Source organism: Manis javanica, chromosome 10 (assembly GCF_040802235.1).
Source record: "Manis javanica isolate MJ-LG chromosome 10, MJ_LKY, whole genome shotgun sequence".
Classification (NCBI taxonomy): domain Eukaryota; kingdom Metazoa; phylum Chordata; class Mammalia; order Pholidota; family Manidae; genus Manis; species Manis javanica.
In genome coordinates, this window is record NC_133165.1 from 101,426,825 (window position 1) to 101,450,472 (window position 23,648).

General features: G+C 40.1%; 1 long non-coding RNA gene across 2 annotated transcripts in view; it reads left to right on the top strand.

Moving 5' to 3' along the window:
- LOC118970314 (uncharacterized) overlaps positions 1-23,648 on the top strand; it is a 396,329-nt gene that overhangs the window by 74,676 nt on the left and 298,005 nt on the right. The window contains exons 7-8 of one of the 2 annotated variants that reach the window (XR_012121541.1): positions 10,474-10,567; positions 12,196-12,273. The exons of the other annotated variant lie outside the window; for it this stretch is intronic. This is a non-coding gene — a long non-coding RNA (uncharacterized lncRNA). The remainder of the gene's footprint in view (positions 1-10,473; positions 10,568-12,195; positions 12,274-23,648) is intronic. 2 annotated transcript variants of the gene reach the window in all.

Below are 23,648 nucleotides of genomic sequence, written 5' to 3' on the forward strand. Positions count from 1 at the left end.
CCTCTTCTATAAATGAATAAGTAGATGGGTTGATTTGTTAAATTTCTTTCATATCTAAAATTTCTATCCTGAAACTGTTTTCATTCCCTTTTTTTGCTATGTTCTTTTTTCTCCTTTGTTATAATTTTATTGAGGTGTAGTTGACAATAAATTGCACACATTTAAACTGTACAATTTGTGAGTTTTTGACACACTTATATACCCATAAAACCATTTCTATAATCAAAGTAGAAAACATATCCATCATCCCTACAAATTTCTTTATTGTCTTTGGTAAGCCTTCCCTTCCACCCTTACCCCAACCTAGCCACCAGGCAACCATTGAGTTGGCTGCTTTCTGTTATTATAGATTCATTTGCATTTCCAGAATTTTATATAAATGGAATTATAAAGTATATACATATGTATATATATATTTTTGCTTCTTTCACTCAGCATAATTATTTGGAGGTACAGCCATGTTATTGCATAGATCAATAGTTCTTTTAGTTGCTGACCAGTATCCTATTGTATAGATACAGTGCAAACTGTTTATCCATATACCTGTTGATGGACATTTGGATTGTTTCCAGTTTGGGGCTATTATGAATAAATCTGCTGTGAACATTAATGTATAAATCCTTGTATGGACATAATTTCATTTTTCTTGAGTAAATATCTAGGAGTTGAGTGGTTGAATCATATGGTAGTTCCATGTTTAATGTTTCAAGATACCATTTTCCAATGTGATTGTACCATTTTACATTCCCACCAGCAGTCTTGAGAGTTCCAATTCTTCCATAGTTTGTTTGGTCATTCTTTTTAACTTTAGCCATTAATAAGTATGTGGTGGTATCTCATGTAGTGGTATCTAAATTTATATTTCTCTGATGACTAATGAATGGTGTTAAAAATCTTTTCATGGGCATATCTGCCATCTGTCTATATTCTTTGGTGAAATGTCTGCAAATCTTCTGTCTTTCTTTTAAATTATTGAATTCTGAGAGTTCGTTTTATATTCTTGATAAAATTCTTTGTTGGATATGTAGTTTGCAAATATCCTCTCTGTGATTTATGTTTTCATTCTCTTAAAATTTAATATATTCTTAAAAGAGAGTTTTAACACAGGTGAGTTATTCTACAAACTCTTTTAAGCTACAAGAGAAGCATAGGTAGATCTGGGAAGAAAAAGGTATTAGCAAACAATTCAGTGGTTTGTCATTGAATGAGTTTTTGTATGATTTCTTGTTAGCAATTTTTGAGTGACTTTCCTGTAGAAAGCATTGTAACATACAAAGGTATCATGATAAATAATGTTAAACATAAATTCTGGGCACAAAGCAAATATTTTAAATGGCCTCCAGTTTAGAGAAAGCCCTTATTCTCTTGGTTCTCCTTGTATTGTGTTATATCTGCAAGCAATCTAAGCTAAAACTCCCATGCATGCTATTTGTATATCTATGCCTGTATCATCATCTACGTCCATAACTGTTTCTATTTCTATATATGTATGTATGATGTGCAAAACAAAATCCAACTTGCATTCACATTCAACTGATGTCTTTGGTCAGATAACTATTATTGGGAGCACTGTTGTGAATTTAGGGGTAAACTAAATGATAATATGAAAATACATGTCACAAAGCCCATGCACTTTACTCCTCAGTAAAAAGGTCTTTCCTCAGACCTTTGTCCAGACAATTATTTATAAAGCAAGATAGATTATAAGCAGTGAGGCCACACTGACAGCATGTGGAATAACAGTTTACAATGGTGGGAGAAGAGATAAAATACAGATCCAGAAACTACAATGCACATAAGTCTGAATTTATTTTGTATAGCCGCAGAAAGCCTTCTAAGCATGAAATTCTCCAGAGGACCTTCAGTCATCAAAAGTTTATTTTATAATAATTTATTTCAGAAATGCTTAGCATAAATGATAAGTTCTTAAGGGGAACAAAGCTTTGAGGAACATATAATTAAATCCTTGATAATATAAAATAATTTATATTGTGATATGATCTGAGGCTATAAAACATACAAGACTGGCAAAGAATGGAGTCAGAGAACTGACTGGAGTTAAGGTAGAGAGTTTAATCTTGAAAATGCTTCTGACTTAAATATTCTGAAGTATCCAAATAGAAAGATACAATTAATTGTAGGTGAGAAAGGAATAGTTATTGAATGGATTCCTGTATGCTGGCAGAAATTAAAAAGGATATTCCCAAGCAACCAATTATTAAGCCTCATAATATTAAAATTTTTAATTATCATTTGAAATATTTGATCTAAAATTTAAAAACAGGTAGAACTTCTTTTATTGTTATTTCCTCTGTTATAGCTTATGAGTGCTTAAGAGCATGGGCGTTAGAACAGCTCAGTCTGCGTTTGAGTCCTAGCGTTATGACTGGGTTGGCTTTCACAAATCCCAGGGCTCTTGTCCGTAAAAGGGAGCTAGAAACCCCCACCTGATGGGGTGGTGGTGAAGATGACGTGAAATGCAGGGAAAGGGCTTAATGCAGTGCCTAGCCCAAGGTTCCAAACACTGAAATATTAAATATTACAACCATCATTGTTTCTTCTAGGCAGACATGCAGCTCTGGAAAATTCAAAGAGTATCACCTGTCAGTATCCCATAATTTAGGACTGAGAGTTGAAATCAGGTTTTATTTTCATCTGTTTTTGTTTCTCTGATTTTAATACAAAAAAATTGAGGAAGCTCCCAGGAATAACTGACCACTCTTGGAGAAACTTGGTGTCTCTGGTGCTTTGTGTGCTCCACCTGGGTTACAGCCGTTATTCTACCTACTTGACAGATGAAGAGGTCACCGAGGTTAAGTGTTCTTCACAACGACACCCAGGTTAACCGCGGAGTTCAAGTATGCCCCAGGTCACATAATTCATTCTCTGTTCAGGAATCTTCCCTAATCCCTGGTGCCATTTGGGAATGGTTTCAAAGGCATTCCAACTGCAGAATCATGCCAGTGCACTGGTTATCAATTATTTTGTTGATCCCTTAGCAAATCCTCAAACTGATTTTTCTGCCCTCCTGGGACACAAATCACAAAGCTGACCTTAACTGCTTTGGCATCCCCCCTCCACTCCCAAGGCACACAAAAGAGCAGTGAGGGGCTGGAGATTTATTATTTTCCCGTGCAGGTCACTCTTCAGCCCAGACAGATAGAGAGGATCTGTCTTTAATGAGAGAAATGTACCTTTACTTGGTCATAAATTCAACTTAATGGTAATGTTAGTAGGGCAGCTTGCCCAGGGTTTGTAGAAACACAAATCAAAAATCCCAGATTCCAGGCATATCCTCCTAGAAACTCTTCTGGCAACTCCATTCCCTTTGCTTTTTAAGGAAGTCAGTTTCCCTCCTTATGGTCCCTAGTTGCTTAGGGTAGGTTTGCACAAAGTCTAGAATCACTGTGGCAGCAGAGAAGGGAGTGGGTGGCATGCTGCTCAAGCTATTTTCGCCAAGCATTAGGCCTTGATGCCAGTTGTCAAGGAGGCACAAATGAACTGACACACAGATTTGGTGTACAGACCAGCAAAAGTAGTTTTCAGTAAGAATATTCAGATGATTCTGTGTTAGGAAAGGTTTTATTTTTTCAAATCTTCATGTCCTCAGCCAATTCTAAACTGATGAATCCTGGTCATTACCACTCTTAGACTGCAGAACAAGGTTTTAATTTCTGCAGAGTTGACTTAATTCAAGTTGCTGGGTTAGAAGTATATGCAGAGTATATTCAGGCATGATGCTACCTGCCACACTCCTAGAAGTAGATGTGAATGTACCCTCTTGTCTTGTATCATGTCCCGTGCTCAATTCCATCATAGCAACTAGCATCTCCTTTTGTGCTAAATTATTCACATGTGCTACCTTTACTAAACTCTGTGCTCCCAAATGTGGGGTAATGTTATACCTGAGTGTGTTTCTTTAGTTTGTAGACCAGTGCCTGACATATGACAGGTGTGTAGTTAACATTTGTTGAGTGAACAGAGGTACAAATGGATGAAATTCATACCTTTCCGAAAAGGTCTGACTTTTAAGTCAGAGAGCCTGGTATATGTCCATTTCTTCCTATTTTTCAGGATGATATACATGAGTAGTTGAGACTGTGCTCTGGAAGACAATGGAGAGGAAATAGAGCTGAGTATAACTGCCTCCCATAGGTATGGTAACTGGAGTTAAAAAATAATAATACTTCATTCATTTGGCCAAATATGTACAGATTGCCAAAACAGCCAAAGCTTTAGTGCCAGGTACTAAAGAATAGTCAAGGCAATTAGAAATCAAACAGCTTATAATCTGTTACTCTTCAGTTCTAAGATCTAATGGTATAATGTTATTGGTATAATCGTATATCATGGTATAATGTTATATAATGGTATAATATAATTTTTTTCCTCCTAATAATATAGCTCTACCCAGAGAAAAGACATGAAATTCTAGCTCCCATTCTCTGATTTTGTTTTGTAGGTGGGCCTACCTACACTCCTCTCTTTGGGGACAGAGGGGAGTTTATTTGTATTCTGTTCACATGTAGAGCATATGGGAAGGTCAGGATTAGATGAGCAGGGGTGCCTGGAACACCCATGGGATTGCATGTTTGGGTCCTTATAATTCTCAGGCATAAGTGGTGGAGAGCTACCATGTTGTATACCTTCATCTTATACAATGTTACATGTCAATTATATCTCAATGAAGCTGAAAAAAAATTCATCAATAGTAACAGCAAAAAGGCAGTGGTTTCAAGCTTGAGCAAGCACCAGGATCACCAGGAGGCCTTACTCAGGTGCAGGGTGCTGGGCTCCAGCTCCGGAGTTCCTGAGTCAGTAGGTGTGGGTTAGGATTCCAGAAGTTGCATTTCTAGTAAGTTCCCACACAGTCAGATTCTACTGGTCAAGGACCAGCCGCTCTCAGGTAAGCCCCAGTACTTCTACTGAGTCTTATTCTCCCATTCTCTTGTATAATCCCCCAGAGTGATTCTATTTATGATTTTTCAAGGTAGTCTTGGGCCAAGCTAAAAAACATCAGTTTGAATTATTTTTGTAGCCATTTCGTAGTTCCCTGGGGTAGTTTTTTTATGTTGGATATTTTCCTCTTGCCATTTGCCCATGTACTTCTAAGCAGCCTCTCCTGCTGTTGGTTGTGAATACAAATAATGGTATCAATGAAAACAACACATAGATCCATTGTTAACAAAGGGATGCATACATGTAACATAGTTTACTGGTGCCATGGGCCTTGTGTGAATAACTATGTGAAATGATGAATTTAACATGAGCCCTTGGAGTCTTCTTTCTGTCAGTTGCTCTGACTAGGGAAATAATTGTAGTATTGGTCTAAATGGGGACATATTGGCCAGGTCTTTCTGTCTTCCCGATAGCTTCTGGAGTCCAACCAAACTATTTGGCTTTCTGATTAGACAGTTTTAATAAAGAAGAAAAAAATATTTTCCCAGGAATCACTTAAAATTATTTCCTCCTCTCATGATGAAAGATTTATCCAAAAGCCCAAGCTTCATTCAGGACTCTTCACCATTCTTTGTCATCACCCATCGTTCCCTGATCCTCACTCACCCCTCAGACAGCCAGGGATTTAAAACTGCATTGGAGGATTTTAATGATGTCTGCAGAGTAAAATTACATTCTTCTATGTGACAGTCAGACACCAAGCAGAAAGATAGCACAGCCTGTCTAGCTCTTTGTAATTAGTTTCACGATATTGTTTTAATTGTGGCACATCTTAATCACTGGCTGTGCACAGATTATGCCACATCGTTAAAATAATTATGGGGATTTGATGAGATAATGCTTGGAATTCTTATAATGCTTCTTTTTCAACAGGCTCCACACTTTAAAAAGAAAGAGCATAGAAGGACAGCCAGTCAATGCCAGCATTGGTCATTCTCTGTACTTTGTCAGAGCTGGCCAGGATAATATATACATATTCCTTTATTTCCAGTCATCTTCCACATACGCAAGGTAGCATTTATACAGTACTCAAAGAATCTGAAGATAGTGTGAAATGATACATACTCTGTTTGTGACCTTATACTAAATACAGGCTACACAACTAGTAACCTAGGCAAGCCTGTGTGGAATCATTAGTTCTAAATCCAGTGGCTTGTTTTACACATCTGATGGCCACTGTCTACATTAGCAGTTATTCACCTTTGCAAGAGTGCAATATGATCATAAATATTTCTTAGAACTGCCATACTATTTCTACGGTTTCTTGAACATGCATTCATTCATTCATATAGTATCCCTACTACATACCAAGTGTTGTTCTAAATGCTAACAATAAACAAATTAAGCAAAGTTCCTATCCTCATGGTACTTAGTGACATTCTAGATGTTGGGAATTGCCAAACAAACAACAAAATAATGATTTCTGATATGATTAGTTCTATGAACAAAATAAAGTAGAGCTGGGGAGTAGAGAGTAACTAGAGTAGGGAAATTTTAGATAGATTAGGAAACATCTTTTTAAGAAGATGACATTTGAACAGAGTCCTGTGATGAGAAGGAAGTAGAAGTGAAAATTCAGGGGAAGGGAATTCTAGGCAGAAGGAAGAAAAAGTTTACAGGGCTGAATCTATGATGAGCTCAGTGGCTCTGGGAATAGCAGGCAGGGTAGAGGTACTGGAGCAAAGTGATAAAGGGTAGAGTTATTTGAGTGGAGGAGGAGGCCAGGTCACAAGACTGTGCCCTGTGACAATAAGATTGAATTTTAAGGTGATGATAGTCCTTAGAGGTTTTACGTGGCCTGATTCAGATTTTTTAAAGGTCATTCTGGTTGAGGATACCAGACTTAAAAGCGAAAACTGATATGGGAAAGACTAAGGGAGACTCTTTTTAGACATGTTGAGTTTGAGATATGTAACACCCTTTTCTTTTTCTTTCTCCCCCATTTTGTTACTAGGAAGTGTTGACAGGTCTCTGGGATAGGATTCTAATATATTAATTAGTTCATAGTAAGGTGTAAATGATTTGATGGTGATCTACTACGGCCTGGGTTTTTATTTTAACAACTGAACAAGACTTAGACCAAAGAAATACATATGTAATGATGAAAATTAAAGCATTTGCAAGTTGTGAAATGATATATTTCTTGGCTGAGAGCCTGCTTGGTGTCTCTGAAATCACAGCCTATACAGCTTACTTAAATTGGCAATCATAATCTCTAGGAACAGGAGACTTTCAGTTTCCCCCTGATGCTACTATTTCTTTTTTCTTTTTAAGATATATTCTGCGGCCCTCTGGTGCCAAATAACATATTAGCAAGCAATCCTCATAGTTTTGCTAAAGCAATGGGCCTTGGCTTTTGTCTAGCTGGAAGGTGCCCACCCACTGAACTGGGGCTCTCCACCACCATAGCTCCTTCAGCTTCATGTAGCGTATTATTACAATCAGCTCCACTTGTTCCCAGTTCTTTCAGCATCTGTAGTGGCAGCTGGCGCATCTCCCATTTCATCAGGAAGTGCATTCAAGGGTATCCGGCTAGAAAGTTCCCCCAGAAAGCATTTCTTCATATTGCTAAATGAGGAAGCAAGGTTTCAGTTGGAGGTGTTCATATCTGGGGTCAACTAAGGTAGATTGAAGCTGGGGAGATCTCCCATCATCAAAATGTCTTTATCATGGGCGAGACCAGTAAAAAAATCCATTCTTTTTTTTTCTAGTACACTGGCATTCCTTCGACCCTGGTTTTAATCAGAAAAGGGATGAGCAGAATTATGTGATTGGCACTGCCCTTGTTTGTTTTCTAAACTCTCAAAGAAAATTGCTCTCATACCATGGGTTTCCCTCAAGATACACAATTCTGATTACCATGGTTCAATTCTGTGTGGTGTTTTCTGCATTTTTGCCTTTGGACATTCTCTATCTTTCTGGCAGCTAATAGAAAAATTCCACTGTGCCAATTGTGGTTTTTCTCTTTTTCCCTGAGAAAGCAACCTCTATTTTCCTCCACCAGCCTTTATCTCCATTATTCTGCACTAATGTGTAATTGCACATCAAGATGGTAGTGAAGATGATCACATGTCACACATGTTTGAAAGTTGTTCTGGTTAATTAGAAAGAACTATGATTTAGGAGATTTAGAAAGAGCTATGGTTTAGATTTAGTTTATGTGAAAATAACTGTGTCCCAGAGAACTAACTTCTCTTTGACATTTTCTCCTGGGGAGGAGCTTTGGGACAATATCTCTCCAGGTCATTCATCTTTGTCTTTTATTTTTTTAGTATGTTGTGTGTCTGGTAATCAGCATTAGAACCAGTGGTGTTGCCAGCCTTCAGTGGTCTTTGGCAGATACTGAAATAAATGTGTCCCTTGAAGAAAAATTAATTGGCATCTGATATGTTTAGGGAAGTTAGCAAATATTGAGTGTTTACTTTGTGTCAGGCAATATCCTATGAATTTCTGTGTGTATTATCTCATGTCATAAAGTCCCAATTTTTCTATTAGTTGGAATATTGGTTTTATTTAATTTTATTCAAACATTATTTTCATTAACTTGGTGTGAAGTGTTACTTGTGTAGTTTTGTACCGGAGGGAAAGTATTTAGTGCTCTAAGAGAGCAACAGTGGTAGTAAATAATTTGGAGTTAGACTTGTTCATGTAGTATACAAATAAATTAAAATTACACAAACAAATTTAAATAACAGAATTAGAGTTAGTCAACACAACTAGAGCCAGATGAGCTCACAGGGAAATTACATTAATTTGGGACTATGGTAGTTATTGGGACTACCCATTCATCAATATTTCTAAGCTTCCGCCTTTGGCACTGCACTCATAATGTATTAGCTGACTATCCTCACAGTTAGACTGTATTTCCCCGTACCCTTTAAATTAGGTGTGGCCATGTATCTTGATTTGGCCAATAACGTGGGAGCAGAATTGGTGAGTATCACTTTCAGGCAGAAGCCTTTAATGCCAGTTCAAGAACTGCCATCTTCTTATCCTCCAGCTATAGTGACCAATAACATTCCAGAGGGGGGATCCTGGGTCCCAAATGAGGATAACGTGAAGCCAAATTCCCTAATGTCCCAATGTAACATGAGTGAGAAATAAACTTTTGTTATAAGTCAATGAAATTTGGGGATTGTTTGTTACTGTAGCACAACCTAAGTAATTCTAACTAATATAGGCAACATCCATTCAGAAAGCAGAAACCTAAAAAAATCCTTCCTATAATATCTGCTTCCATTATGGGTGATTTACCTGGCAGTTTGAACTGACCAGATCCTGTGATGATTGGGTAGCATAGAGGTTAAGAGGTCCATGCAGTTAGGCTGCCTCCATTTGAATAGTGGCGCTGCTGCTTTTTACCTGTAAAGACTTGAATGAATGACTTAATCTCTCTAAATCTCAATTTCCTCAGTTGGAAAACGAGGATAATAGTAGTACCTAACTTACATGGCTATTGTGAGGTGAAATAATGTATAGAAACACTTAGCATGGAGGGTAACACTTTGTCAAGTCTTGGAGAGGGGGAGAAATGAAGAGTTACTAATCAACAGATGTAATTTTCAGTCAAGCCAGATTTATAAGCTCTGGGATCTGCTGTACAAGATTTACCTACAGACAACAATAATGTACTGTATACCTAGACATCTGTTAAGAGGGTGATCTCATGTTCTTTCTGCACTAATAATTAAAAATAAATGTTAATTATCATTCAAATTATTTTTAACATTAAAAATAAATGTTAATTATCCAGTACCTTTTGAGACTGACCTTATGGAGCCTATTTATTATTTTTTACAGTCTAATTGTTTGGGTAGCTGATCTTTCAAGTCCCTCCCACCTCTAAAATTTTGTGCTTCCATGAAATACCTTGCTTTCTGGTCCCTACCTTTCCTTAGAGTAGGTTCAGTTGGTGTTTGAGTTTTGTGGTACCTGTGGGAACTGATGTTTGCAGTTTCTCTGGCTTAGCAAGAAATCCATCTAACAACAGTATCAAAAAATCCATTTATTCTGCCTCAGCTTTTTCCTGCTTGCCCTACTTCATCATTCCTTCTTGCTCCAGAATTCTATTTCACTTTCTAGTTGCTTACTTCCTTCTTATTCTGAGGTATATTTTTCTTTTTGTCTTTGACATTGGACAGTGTATACTTTGCTTTTTATAGACTTGCCCACATATATAGTAAAGAAGACCAGGAATATGTCAGAGAAATTTCCCCAAGAAACTATGGGGGTTTTGGATGCTTAGTGTAGACGTTGAAAAGGGGAGAGGAGAAAAATTTGTTGTTAGGTACATACTGACTTGAACGTCATACCAAAACATTTCATATGCACATAGTTACAGGAATTTTTCAGATTTGCTATGTCTATTTGCCAGTGCTCTCTCTAGGATGGAATGCCCTTTCCCCTGAAAAAGCAGTCATCATTGGCTAGACATGTTTTGTTAAAATAGAAAAGTGCAGCCTCAGTTGTTTTATTAGTGTGATTGGGATCAATGACTATTGCTTTGAAATGCAGGTGTGGATTGTGATGTTGTGAACAGGATTGTGCAGGAAAATGACATTGTCTAGGATGGAGGAAAAAGGCCATGACCCGTGTCAGGTGTGAGCAGGTAATGCCAAGGTTATTTGTAGAAATGGTGATGATGGGGGAGGATGGTTAAGCTCTTGGGACAATAGCCTGAGAGATCAGGGAACTGGAAAGAGCAGAGGGCAGGAAAAGTGAGCCTGGAGGTGGGACGGGAGGAAAACTGAGGCAGGAAGAGGGACAGGATTAGATAGGATACAGAATAAAGGCAGGACTACAGACAAAGCCCTCAGAACCAAAAGCCAGAGAGAATCCCAGTTTGTTTAGTCCAGAGACAGGAAAAAGGACATCCTCTAAAAGGACCTAGGTTACAGGCTGGAGGGAGAAGATAGATAACAAGAAAGAACCCAGCTTCTCTAGGGACCCAAAAGCAAGGCCTGCCCCTCTTTCCCCCCTCCCTTTATCCCTACCCTATCCCTTCTCAGAAGACAGTGACTTAACTATTGGCTGGAAGGTAAAAACGGAACAAACTGTCTGAAAGGAGAGAGAAAACCTGAGTTCCCAAGCCAGGGGACTGTCAGGGAAGGCCTGGCAGGAAGGTCAGCACACTAATGGAGACTGCAGTGACAGGCCATGCCAGGAAGTGCTTGTATCACACTTTAAAAGCATTCTTCTATCGAATTAGAGAGTGTGTGGAGTGGGGAGCATTGAACTGGAGCCGAGCTTACCAGCAGCATGGCATTCAACTTCAGTGCTAGAAGCTGAGCCCCTGAAATTCTCTCACAGGTGGTAAAGTGCTAGTGGATACTGTGTGAGAGAGAGACTCCAGAAGCGGAGGCAGATGTGAGTAGGGGTAGAGAGAAAGGGCAGGAGAGGTGTCTTGTGCTGGAAAACAAGTGCAAATGGGGGAAATACCGTCTTTCCTTTCTCCCAGCCCCCAGATTAGCTAATAGGGAACTCTGATTGGTAAATCCATCACTCTAAGGTTGCTTTCATATTATGGTGCATAACTTACCTTAACATTTCCATTGTTTAGGTTACATTAGGTGGCCACTGATAATCCAAAGAAGGTATGGGAAGACTTTGGAAAATAACCAGTACTATGCAGGACTCCAGAAACCTCTGTCAATTCAGTGTCATGAACCCCTACCTGTTTTTTCCTTTCTACTTCTGTGAATCCCAGTCGAATGAGATTTGATTTAGTCTTAAGGGACTTTGATTCCTTCAGTTTGGATAACTAGACACCAAGAATCCCTTGACTTGCCTCTCTCTAAGGGGGCTTCTTAAATGTCTTCTGGAAGGATGGCCTTGGGTGCTATTACTTCAAACTCTGGTTCTCATTAGTTACATGTTCTTATGAAAGCACTTTACTTATCTGGGCTTCAGCTTCCTAATCTGTAAAATGGAGCACCGCCTCTACCACACAGAGGAGTTGTAGGACTGATGACATGGTGATTTGAAAAGAGCAAAGGCTGTATCAGGTGTAGAGAAGTCCTCTGATAAGTGTTTCCCTTCTTTTCTCAGAGTGCTGGGTATCTAGTATGTCTTGTTTGCCCCAATAATCTTGGAGGATCCTGCTCAGAGAAAAGCAGGCCAGTTTTTTGGGGGATGGGGGAGGGTCGTCTCAAAGACTGCTCCAAAGAGACATGCTTTCTCCTAAACAGCCAAATGGGCATAAGTAATGAACAGTCCCCTGTTTCTTTCATTCCCCAGCTACAGACCTCTTCTTGGAACCGTGGCTGCCTGATGGGTTCAACCACTAACCCTTCCATGAGTCGAACAGAGGACTGGGTACGAGAACTGGTGAAATGGCACCAGTACACATATGTTTAATGTGATTAAACTTCACTGAGGTCAACTTAAAGGGAACACAGGTACAATTGTAATGATAGCTCATCTTCCAGCCATAGACCTCGGAGAAACTGAGCACTTCCTGTGGGCCTGTGACCTCCCCAGGACTGCAGAGTTAGTGCTGAGGGCTTCTGTGATTCAGAGGGTCATGCTCAATATTTGCATTGTGTGGTATCCCACAACTTCTGGTGGACTCCTTGAAGAGTTCCTGCCATCTGCATGGCAGGGGAATACATTTTCCAGATCCTCTTGCAAATTGGTTTCAAATAGGTTTGCCAATGGGAGGTACTAGTGGCAGGTGGGAGGGCAGGATGATCCAGAATATTTCACCACCTTTTTGCTTTAAATGAAGCTTCCAGTCCTGGCTGCTTCTGTTTGCTTGTTCGTTTATGCAGTTCCAGCTCCTGTGGGCCACCTCCATCCTCTGTGTTCCCAGTTCCTGTGCAGCGGCCCCTGCTGCAGTTCTCTCACCAGATGGTTTCTGCTTCAGCTTCGGTAGTGCCACATCTTCCTGTGTCCCTTCATCTGTAGGTGTGGTGGCAGCTTTCTGCTCTTGCTAGTATCTGCATTTCCTCATCATCCTTTTTGGGACTTTTTAGCTCTTTCTTTGCCTATGTTACTAATTCCCTATATTAAATTATTTCTGTTTGAAATGTCTCAGGTCTAGCTACACTCATTGCTACACCTCCCTTAGTCAGTGCTACTTGACCTTCATGTTTGACCTTCAAGTTTTTCTTGTGAGGTTTATTGTCTTCCAGGATGTTCACTGGGTAATTAGGCCCTAATTCCTTTCAGCAGTTAGGTTTCCCTGAACATATCCAGGTTTCACTTACCTCTGTGTGCTTTTGACCCTATAAGGGAAACAAGGTGCTTGTCATTTCTTAGTGGCCTTCTTTATACCTACACCAGTCAAGCCTTTTGAGATTGTCCTTGTCTTCCTGCTGATTGGTTAAACTAATTTCTTTTGGGGTCAAAATATTGCTTAGTTCATCACCCATTTTCCCCTTTCTTTGATTTATGTTATACACTGTATGCTATTCTTCTAGAATTTGCTGCTGGAGACAAGCCTTCAAAAAAAACAAATACAAATAAAAGCTAGGGATGCAAAGCATCAAGGACCACACAGATTCAGTAAAGTGACAGCAGCTACACCTGATTTCTAGGGACTGGCTGCAGAGCTATCAGTGATGCAGTGTGAGTCATCTAACGTTGGCATTGGTGTCTTCACCGACTAAGTTCTATAGCATGATTCTGAACATGATTCCTGAATGTGTAGTGTCTGAGTCTGTTCTGCTGATTTTCTTAGAGATTTTGTGACCTGCTCAATATAACTTTTTTTTTTTTTGGTAAGTCATTAGAACTTTGTTTCTGATGCTTATAACTAAATAATAGTTATAGAAATTGAAACCACGCACAGTGTTTTAGGATTCACCAAACCATACATTCAGGTGTATCCAGGTGCACTCTGTAATCTGGTGTGCTCCCAAATTGGGTTCACCATATCTGAGTTCCATGTAAATATTCACCCCAAAAGAGCCAGCAGTAATTAAGTAACTAATATGATCTGCCCTTTGAATGCTAGTAGGTCTTTGTCCTCAGCTGTGCCACTGGTGCTCAGTGGGCCCATTAATTAAGTGGCCATGGTGGCAGGAACTGACCTGCTAGCTCAGGTATGTGGTTTCTCCTTCACTAAGGCTTTCCTAGCATCACCAACTTGCCAGCTCTAGTGGCCAACCCTGACCTTCCTAACAGACACCATTCCGAGAAGACCAGTCATTCATGCGGTGGCCATCTCCTTCCATTTGACTTCTTCTTTTGTAGAGAGAGCAGCAGTATGTCCCTTATTAAAAAAAATATGTTTGAATTTGGTTTGCTTCCCTTTCTCCATTCTTCTGCTAAAGCCATCATCTACAGATACTTAAATGCCTTATTCAGTACCACAGTACCCCTCTTAATGTTGCTTCTCATCAAGAAACTCACAGTTTAGGAGAGGAAGCCACTGGGTTGATGCCCATGGAAATTAGTGGTCTTATCATAAACTCTCTGTCCTGGAAGTAGCTGGCTTTGTAAAACAATGGAATGACTGAGACAAGACTGTTATGGTGTCAACTTGAAGTCAACAATTTGAATGTTTGGGGTGTCATCCTAGAGGTGACAACTTAAGTTCACCTGTGTTTAATATATGACACCGGCCCTTGCCGAAAACAGGGATTTGGGGACCAAGGTGAGGCAATTGGAGTGCCACGCCTCGCTGTTGCATTTAATATCATACTCATGACTCTGGATTTTACTTGCAAAGCAACATTAGTATTTGGAGTAGATATGCTTCCACCAGTGGAAACAGCAGAGACTGCCATAGTGCCATTACACCTGGGTCAGGAATAAATAGGCCATGGTATTGGCTGGCGGGACTGAGCCTGGTTCTCAAAGGTTTCTCACATATATTCTGATATACAGTGGGGTCAGAGAGGAATATGAATGAAAGCCAGAGGAATCTCCTAGGACTTCCCTCTTCAGTCATAAGTTAAGGGAAGTCCCATAATTGTTATAGCAAATCTCTATAAGCAGGAACCACTAAAAGCTCAGATGTCTTAGGAAATGAAGTTTTGAGTTACACCATAGTAAGAACACTAAGCCTCTGAAGAGAAAGTAAAGGGAACATAGGATGAATAATGGAGGGTGGAAATAATATTCACCTTGGTCTCCTTACAAGGGGATGTCATAGTTTGAAAAACTCCAAAGGTTTTCTTTCGCAACCAGAATAAAATCCAAAGTTTATACTGGTTTACAAAAGCCTCCGTGAATTGGCCACTACCTGCCTTTCTCACCCCCATTCATTCCACTCGCCCCATTACCCACCATGTTAAAACCTACGGGTGAAGTTCATTCTAGCTTCAAGGATTTGTACTTCTTTCCCCCCCAGCCTGGAATGTTTTCCCCCTAGATACCCACATGGCTTAACCTCTCACTTCATTTGGATCTCTGCTCAAATGCCCCTTTTCAGTGAAACTCTCCCTGCCCACCTCTCTTTCCTGGACTATGCGTTTTCTCTCTCTCCACCTCCTTTACCACGCTTTAGTTCCCATTGTAGAACTAGTAACTATATTGCATAGTAGATGATAGACATATATGTGTTTATTGTGTGTCCCTCTCCAGTGGAATATAGTCTCCATGAGGACAGAGACTTCTTGTTTATTATTGTATCCATGGAGCCTGGAATAATGGAGGTGTTCAAATACTAGTTGAGTAAGTGATTTAAGTAATGACAGAGATAAGGTTTATTAGCAGATCATGGAAAGCCTTGGAAACCAGATGAGATGTTTGGACCTCTCAAAAATTCAGGTAGCTTAAAGGCATAAAACAGAAGAAGTTGTAGAGAGTTTTTGAAATTGCTTAGGGACCTTTGCTCTCTTCCAAGTCCTTTAGCAGTTAGAACAGTAGCAGTGGCTTCCTCTGCTCTAAGGATACTTTTATGTTGATCCGTATTCTTCAATAATTACCCCCCACATCTGCCTACTGAGCACCTTCAATTCCTTTCCTAACAAACTACTGACTTCTATTTATAAAAAAATTTTTTTCTTCTCCAAGTGGTGTATCTTGATTATCCAGTAGCTGCTTCATTGTATGGTAGGAAAGGGCCTTATATCTTTGTTATTGCCTGGCATCCTGATTAATGTGACATTTGCTTTTGTATAACAGTTTTTGAAGCTATTGTGTAGCTTTTACTTGGAACTTTTATTGTCAGAATGTACACACTGCCACTCAGATGGCTGGCTTCAGTGAAATACATATATTTTAATGTGTTAACTCTTTGCTGTCCATCAGGGCAGTTGAGGTGGCCTTCTTTTCCCACTTGTTCTGTCCAAACCATCCTGCTGTCATGATCAGTCCAAACTCCTATTGCTCTTTCAGGACTCACTCTTTTCCCTTTGAGCTCATTTCACATACATAGTTTCTGCCTTACATTTAAGCCTACATAATGAAGCCCCAATAAATACATGGGACACTGAAGCTGAATTTCCCAAGATGGCAATATTCTGTTCTTATGGTCACACACTGATGCTAGGAATGTAATGCATCCTGAAAACGACAGAAGCTTTGCATTTGGAACCCTCCTGAATTGTCCTATGTGAATTTTCCTTTTGTTTGTCCTAATCCCATGACTGTATGTAACAGTTTTCAGAGAGCTCTGTGACTCTTCCTGGCGAATGGTCAAACCTGTGGTGGTGACGGAAATTCCCTCAACTTACCGTTAGTGTCAGAAGTGAGGGGAGCCTGGGAGACTGTGTCCTGAGACTTTGCAGTTTGGCTAACTCCAGTAATGACACCCCCACATTCCCTTCCTTTCCCAGAGTTTGAAATATGACTGGAATCACAACTTTACATCATTGTAGTTTGGGAGGACAGAGCTGACCTTTGCTCGTGTTCTGATTTATTTTTCCGCCCACTCTGTGCTGACTTTATTTTTACAGCCTTTCTCAGCTTCTGGTTCCTCTTTCCACAATGTCTGTCTCCTTGCACTCAGCCTTGCCCAGCTTCAGGCTTGATAGAGGTAGGATAGATAAGAACAGCTGCCCCTCAGCTGTTTCAGCTCACTATTAGGATTCTCTAGCCACCAGACCTGGACTCCTGGGATCCAGGGATAACCCTTGGTCACTGTTCTCCCAATTTCACGCTCTATCAGATATGAACTTAGTGCCACTAGGCCAGGCCATTAGATGCCTGGGGATGATACCTTTCCTTTGCATTAAAAACTTTTTTCTTTCCATCTCAGCACTTCCTGACATTGCTAGCCAGGTGTTTTATAAATGCAACTGATCATAAGAATCAGCTGCGGTGCTTGCTAAACTTTCAGACTCTTAGCATATCTTATGGAGATTTTGATAGTAGGTCTGGGCTTTGAAATGGGAATCTGTGTTATTTTAATTTATATAGTAAGTGTCCTTGTTATTCTGATCACTGACCATATCCATGAGCCTGGACTTTTGCTTCATGTCTACTTCTAACTTACATTTAACATCCTATGTATTTGCTTTGTCCCTGCTGGTATAAGGAAGCAAATCTGCATCTGTTTTATGTGCCCTCTGTGTTGGAAGTGTGATGCCCTAGCCCTGCTCCTGGGGCTGGTAATTGTCCTACCCTGCTGTCCGGGTAATGGCCAACCATTCTCCCTGGCACTAGAATCTTTCCTGTGTCCTATCCCAGCATCTGTAGTCTTGCCACACATGGATGGATGGATATGAAATATGCTGACCAACTCCACAAAAAACTTAACTTGATTCAGTACACATTTACTGACTCGAGTTATGTCCCAGGCACTGTGCTAGGTACTGGAGAGCTGGAAAACACAGTTTAAAGGCTATGACAGACACCTAACGAAACAGCCACAATGCCATGTGATAAATGCTTTAGCAGGCACATGTACAAAGTGCTATGGAAACTTAGGTTGGGGGGTGATTAATTCCTCCTGAGAAAGGTCAAGAAAAGTCACAGAGAAGAGTGTACATTTGGAAGGTGACCCTGAGGTCAGGGTGAGGGGAAGCATCCCTGGCAGAGAGCAAAGCCAACAAGAGTGGGAGTGCTTGCTGTGCTTAGGCAACTTGGACTGAGTAGCCTGGTTGACCAAGAGTGGTGTTTTTTCCAAACGTGGTCCTCAGACCATCTGCACCAAAGTTCCCTGGGGAGCCTATTGAGAATGCACATTTCAAGTCTCCAACCTCATACTTAACTAATTTAGAATCTCAGGGATGGGGCCTCTGTAATCTTTATTCTTAACAAGCCTCCTAGATGATTTTTAAACCAATTAAAGCAGTGGTTCTCTACTTTGGTACGCTGTAATCACTGGGTTGTGGGTAGGGTGCTGATATTGATACCTAAGTCTCACTCTCAGAGATTCTCGTTTAATGCATCTGGGGGTGTGGCCTGGACATCTGGGTCTTTGAAGTGCTCCTTGTAGTTCTAATGCGGAGAACCACTGCACCCAACTTGAGTCACGCAGAACCAGAGCATTCACATTCCAGATGAAGCAGGCACATGCACAGCTGCTGTGAATTATGACAGGCATGTAAGAAGTTCCTAAAGAGTTTTCCATGCTAGTTTGGAGAGCTTAGTTTGATTTTATAGGTGATGGAGAGAGAACGGGAGAGGTAGCTCTTACAAGCTCACAGTTCTATTTATGTCTCATTACATCATGGGGATAGATCACATAGCTAGTCAGTGGTAGAAGACAGACCCATGTCTTCTGACTTTCCCTCTGAGCTGTGTCTGCTGTTCTAAGCTGTTGTTGCAATGGCGAATTCTTACATTTTGCATGCTTTGAGTGGTAAATTTTATATTCATCATGCTTGGTTCCTATAGCTACTTTGTAAGAAGGTTTCAGCAATTAGTTCCTCATGCTTGCTAAGTCTACTGAAGAAGAAAAACACTTTGCCTAAAAATACAAGTTTTACCAGAAAGGAAATAGAAATATAGAATATAGGGAATTTCAGGTTCACATAATTTTAGGCCATATGATTAGAATTTTCATATAGTGGATTCTAGAATTATAGCTTGCCATTATCATGATTTAGAGCCCCAGAACCACTACCCTGGGACAAGAAGAGGCTTTGATGGTTCTGTGGTTGAGTGTAGGAAAAGACATGATGTGGTTACATTTCTTTGGTGCTTTGACCTTTGTCTTCCCTTCTTTTTAAGTCTTCTGACTTTGTTTGCTGGTGCCTTACATGAGGATGTGGGAAATGAACTCATTGCTTCTCACACAAAGCAACACAATGGTGCCTTTGGCTGTGGCTTTATGGAACCTGGGAACACAACGTAATGTCTGACTCAGTGCCTGACATGTAACAGACATTCAAGGCTTATTTGTTGAACTGAGTTGAGATGAAATTTGTGGAGCTGCGCTGAATTACTGTGAGGGCAACTTTAGACAAGTCGTTTCTACCCTCCAATCTCACTCTTTTCTCCTACAAAATAACAAACAAGAACCAGACAATTCCTATTGTTCCTTCCCACTCAGACATTATATATTGGCCTCTCTTTTTCAAAAAAGCTCAGAAATTTCGACCTAGGCATGACTTTGAAGGTCAACTAGCCCAACCCACAGTTTGTTCAAGGCAGAGCCAGACTATTCAAAGAAGTGGAGATTTGGCAACTTTGTGGTTTGTGTAATAGTGAAAGTCAGCCAAAAAGAATAATTCAGATTAGAAATCATTTGAGGGCCAGAATTATTCTCTTCTGCTCAATATCCATCAAGTTAATGAGAAATAGTTAACTTTGCTTTGGTTTTCTTCTTTGTTTTCTACTGGTATATAACTTACATACAATCAAATGCACAAATCTTAAATGTACAGCTTGATTAATATTTACATACGTATCCATCCAGGCAACTACCTATCACATCAAGATACAGAACATTCCAACACCTGGAGAAAGCTCCCTCGTGCCCTCTTATAATCACTATCTTTTCTCAAGGAAGAGAGGTCTAATTTCTACCACCATAGATAGGTTTGTACTTTAGATGAATGGAATCACACAGAATATAACCTATTATGTCTGATTTTTCACCCAATATAATGCCCGAGACTTATCCATGTTATTTCATATGTCAGTAAGTTTTTATTCTTAATTGCTTTATGTGACTTTTATGACTATATCACATTGTATGACTACTGCCTTGAAGAATATTAGCTACAGCTCAGGAGAAGAAGCCAGAAGACTTGGGTTCTAATCTTAATTTTGCCACAAAGTAGTTATGTAAACTCTCCGAGCCCATTTTCCTCCTTTGTGAATGAAGATGTTGGGCTAAAGAATCAGTTGCAATTATTCTAATCCTAAAGTTCAACAAATAGTATATATGAATCACAGACGCAATAAGCAATTGTAAGATAGTTACAATCATGTATCTGACTCATCAAGAGCTCGTATCAAATAACTCATAACAAGAATGTATAAGGAACTCCTATAAATCAGTCAACAGAAGATTTTTAACTTACCTAAAAATAGGAAATATGCTGTGTGTGTGTGTGTTACTGTTGTCATGATGGAGATGAAATCTGTTGAATGGGAAATCATGGGATGCCATGATCATGTTAATGAATGTATTTAAACATTCAGAACATTTGGACATTTGGTCATCTACATACCGTGGAAGCTAATTTTTAAAGAAGTAGCCTTTTGTATTTTCTGCAAGGGAGACATCATATTTAATTTTAGCAAATGCATGAAATGTACATAAAAGGGCTTCACAAACTGTAAAGCTTTCTGCAAATGAAAGGCATTATTATTATTTCAGATACACTATGAATGCAGCTGACATCAAACACCATTCATCCCAATTGCAGGTGTAACAACCAACAGGAATGTTTCCCTTTGTGCCTTTGCCATGGCCTTGGGAGAGTGTCTGAACCTAACACACAAATAACAGCTGTGATTTTCATTGAGCCTTTTGAGTGGATAAGCAAGGTGAACATTGAACGCATAGCGACAGATAGATTTTCACTTGGGCAGCCACATTATTATTTCCTCAGACTGTGAAAAGGGAAAGTTTTAACAGACCTCTTGGACGTGACCTTTGTTTTTCCCCCCACCTGTTCACAGTTACTGTCACAGAATGCGTCATCTCTCCCACGCACATAGTGGGAAAATAGCTTTGCCATCCAGAATACAGGGAGTGTTATGCTGTGTCAGGGATACAAGAGTCTGCTCATGGCTCATTGTCCATTTCCCAGTTAGGCTCCCTCCCCAGGCACTGGTGTTTCCTGCCCAAAGAGCCTGCCTGGGGTCCTTATCATTTCAGCAGAAGTAAGTCAGCAATGCAACCAGATTTTTTTCGGAATGCTTGTGGGCTCTTCTGTGCCCTTTTAAAAGATTTTGCAACTCTGGTCTTCCCTTAACAGGGTGAGAAATTGTCCCAACAATGTAATCATCCCAGATTGGTCAACCAAAGGGAATTTGCTTGTTCACTCACATTTGCTGCCTGTATCTTCTTGGACCAGGATATCCCCATGGCTCTGCCCCTTGATGGGTGACTAACTCTAACTCTCGGGTATTCCCTTTCCAGGACTATGCATAGATGTATTTCAGACGTTGTATTTGCCCCTTAGTGTTTTCCCTATGATAGACTTAGCAGTTCTGTAGTAATATAAACATACATACACACACACACACACACACACACACACACAACTAATCTAAGTACTATAGTTGTAGAGTGAAAAGTGTTTCAGAGTCCAGAAAACCTGGGTTTCAATTCTGGATTTATCATGCTACCTGGATGATAAGCCTCAGCTGCCTTATCTGTAAAATAGGTATAAAAATATCTTCCTTGCTTTCAGGATTCTTGTGAGGTTGAGAGAGGCAATGCTCGGACACCTTCCCAGATAGGTCCAGCCCACAATAATTGCTTCATAAACAGTGGGTGAAATTGTTTGATAGATTGTGCAACTGGGACAGATCACCCTGTGCAGGCAAGTGGCCAGTCCACAGTTTGCAGTAAGTTAATAGCAGACTTAGGACAAAGCTAAGGCTGAGAGGTCTTTAACACTCTGGAGTAAAGGGGACCTTATCCAGGTTTGGGAAGGAAGCAAAACAAAACAAAACAGAATGAAACAAAGCACTTCAATAAGGTGAATTATTAATAACCAAACTGAGTGGCTGTAGTTGGCTGACATGCGAGAGTTTTTTGTGTTTATTTTTATTTTTGAAATGCTAATGCCTCTTTATGTTTCAACATTTTTTTCCCTGTTCAGCCAGAGGCATCTATATTGCTTTGAGGGTTAGGATAGACCAGGAAAAGCAAAAAGAAACTAATAGGTTCTTGCAGCCCACAGCAGAAGCATGGATTTAAATGCCAAAGCTTTTGATTTGTAAGAGCCAGGTTTTGTTGAAAGAAGGAGTCCTTGAGAATTGTCTTTAAGGAAGTAGCCTGTAAAATCTATGATGTAAAATCAAGTGACAGAACAAGGAAAGAACCAGGTTACCATGCCCCCACTTTGGGATAATAGGTGGTGGTTACCTGATTAGAAGAGGGAGAGGGTAAGTGGTGAGCTAAGGGTGGCAATGAACAGGCTAGCCCTAAAAGGACCACATGGAGAGGAGCTGGTGAGTGCAGACAGATGGTGTGCCCTGCCGACTATGCATTGCCCTTTAGGAGAGGGCTGTGTTAGCTACTTCTCTCAAACTTTTCTGTTGAGAACCTTCTGTAAAACAGCTGCCTGCATGTCACCCATAGCTGTCAGCAGAAGTGATACCCCATAATGTCCCAAGATTTTGTGAAGCCTCATAAGAGTCACCTGCTTGCATATTTCTCATTTTAATGGCCAAATACACTAATAAATGCCATGAAACGTAGCCTCAGTTCCCAGAAGGTGGGTGATGACATGGAGGGTAGGCCCCTAGCCCTTGTGATGGATGTACCAACCATCTTCATTACTTAGATTTAACTTTAATTTTAGGAGTTAACAGAGCATAGTGATTAAGAGTATATACCTTATATCCTGGTTCTCTTCCTTTATAAGCTGGAAAAGTTCAAAGAAATTTGAAAAGTTTGAAGAAATTTGGAAATAGTTCACCTCTTAGTTTCCAGATGGTGTAAGCACAGTATATGCCATGTAGATTTGCAGTGATTAAACAAATCAATACACATGAAAGGCTTAGTTAAAACAACGCCTGGTACATAGTAGAATTCAATAATTGTTATAGTTGTTCTTACTGTCCATGTTCAGCCACACCAGGGCAAATCTGTGTGTGTGTGTGTGTATGTGTGTGTGTGTGTGTGTGTGCAGGGGTGGGAGTAGCAGAGCAGGGGGGGGAGGAGTACAGAGCTGACAAACTTTAGCAATTTTTTTTACAATAACCATTTTCACTATCTCGACTTTCTAGGTTGTTCACTAGATTTTTTAAATTCATTCATTTGTATATGCTTTCAAGAAATATTTATTGAGTCTGTTCTACAGGCCTGCCAGGCACTGTTCAAGGTGCTGAGATAAAATGACATTTAGGAGACATCCCCATGTATCCTGCCTTCATGTAGTTGGCAGCCCCAACTAGTCTCTTCCAATAACTCCTTTCCGTTTATCTGATCTGGGGACTCAGGCCAGTCCCTTGAGTGAATTTCCTAGTGTTGGCAATCTGGGATTCTGCAGCAGGCCATAAAATGCATGGTATATGGGTTTAATAATGTCAGGGGAAATTTTCAGTTAATCCCTTGGACTGTGGGTACACTCAGGATTCAAAGGCCAGACCAGAATGGCATGAAGAGAAACAGAGAACTGGTAATTATCTGGTGAATTTGGGTCATGTGGAAAGCCAGACCAAAT